General features: G+C 36.8%; 1 pseudogene; it reads right to left on the bottom strand.

The window, feature by feature from the left end:
• Positions 1-417: 417 nt before the first annotated feature.
• Positions 418-1,778, bottom strand: LOC128109017 (poly(A) RNA polymerase GLD2-like; annotated as a pseudogene).
• Positions 1,779-2,016: the final 238 nt, after the last annotated feature.

Raw genomic sequence — 2,016 nt, 5'->3', positions numbered from 1 at the left:
ACGAATCACATTTAGTGTGTGAAAGATCACACTGTTGGGTCCATGCATGATAGTCATCCTTGCCATCTGGCTACTCAGTTCATGCACCTAATATATTACCATTTAGTCAGTAACATGGGCTGGCTGAGGTCAAATGGCAGGATTCTTCTCTTCTGAGGCAGATTCTCTTTGGTTGGAATCAATGTGTGCTAAAAGGTATTTATACTCATGCCTACTCTTGTTTTGGCATTTTTAAATCTAACAGTTTAATTATGAAATGTCATAATAAAATATGTAATCTTTATGTAAGTATATCCTTTTTAAAATAACATATGAAAACAATATTAAAATAAACCATGATGGAGGTAAACAAAATGCATTATTATGTAACTATTGTTCTTGATTTCTTGGAAGAATTTAAGAATTAGAAACCAGCTCTCAAAAACAGAACATGTACAGATCTCTCTCATTTTTCAATGTGTGCCATGACTTGAAAAAATTGATCCTTGATCATATCAAACTGCTTTTCTTAAACAGCTCTGGAGGTATTAGTCCCATCAAAAGGTGCTTCAAAACAGGTGTATTTCTCTATTCAATGTCATCAGACCTTCAGATGACTTTGGCTTCACAAACTGAAATTTGAGTGTTCTAGTCAATTTCTAGAGCATAACATTTGAAAAAAGCCCAGTAAACAATCCCCAAGACTTGATTCTTTCTTTGTGAAATAAGGAGGAACATTATGTATAAGGTGCAGATGTATAGAAGTACTAAAAGATTCTGCATAAATTTTTTGGAGGGATGGTTTCAGGCAGGTTTGGAAGTATTGCAAAACCATTTAGACTATAGCTACTCAAAATACCAAGACTGACATCATTTACCTCATACTGATTTGCCCATTTATTAATCACTAACCTGGTGGAAGAACTCAATTTTCAAGGTAGGCATAAATTCTAAGAAGGAATGTGTTTTTAATTCCAATAGTATTGTTTACATTTAAGTCAAATTCTACAACTGACTTTATCCCTGAACTTCACAATTGATACTTTTGCATGAATCAGCTGAGGTCTCTCAATGTATTCAGAATGTCTAGTACAGAAGGGTTTATGGACTAAGGTGACTACATGTTGTGCTTCAGTCTTCTGATTTACCTTAAAAAAATCATTCTTCTTTAACAACTAACCATAAATTACCATCACTGCTTCAGGCATCAAATCCATTTAAGAATGATCCAATCAAAAAAGTCTGCAAGCTCAGCAGCTGAATTGCTCTGTGCAGCTGTTCTCTACAGGGTTCTTTTTTCTTCAAGTAACCTGCTTGATGTTGACAAGTTTCAAACAACTCTGGTATTGCTGACACAACATATCTTTGGCCTTAGGCAGTGTGATTTCTCTAGGTTCCAATAGTGGAACTTCTCAAAGAGGTAGAACACATCTAAATATATCTGGCACATAGTGTATGTGTGAAAAAATGGTGGCATGGAATATCTTCTGTCACCTTTGCTATCTGGTTAATTATAGTTGGCTCTTGGTGATGTGACCAGAAATGCTGCCATTTAACATCAAGAGGCAAGTTTTTTTTTCACTTCTTATTCTCTTCCTACCACAAAATAATGGGGATATCAAGGTCTGTATTAGACTGACAGTTCCATATGTCACGGGCTGTAAAGACACAGCTCTAGACAAGTCTATATTTTTGAAATTTGAATTGTGCAAACAATAAGTTACTGGTGTGAATAAAGAATTGATGAGTTGGTGGCTTGGAGTAAAGGGTAGATGACTCAAAACCGAGTTTGGGAACATGCTCTTGTTCAATAAGATGAACATGAATTCTTCTATTAGTTCCCCACTGCCTTTTGGAACACCAGGAGGGAACATCAAGACTGTCTTACTCTTTCAGCCTAGGGAATGAGGACAGGATGGGAGGTGACATGAGATCTAACAAGAACACAGAATCTGAGAGAAGCCAGCACCAACATTCTTCACAAAGTCCAGGACCCTGGGAACACCCTTGGCCTGGGGGGCTACTGGATAGTACCAG

This window comes from Peromyscus californicus, unplaced genomic scaffold (assembly GCF_007827085.1).
Source record: "Peromyscus californicus insignis strain IS unplaced genomic scaffold, ASM782708v3 Scaffold_13__1_contigs__length_99412109, whole genome shotgun sequence".
NCBI classification, from domain to species: Eukaryota; Metazoa; Chordata; class Mammalia; order Rodentia; family Cricetidae; genus Peromyscus; species Peromyscus californicus.
Note: the sequence above shows the minus strand (reverse complement) of the source record. Positions and strands in the feature narration are given on the sequence as shown.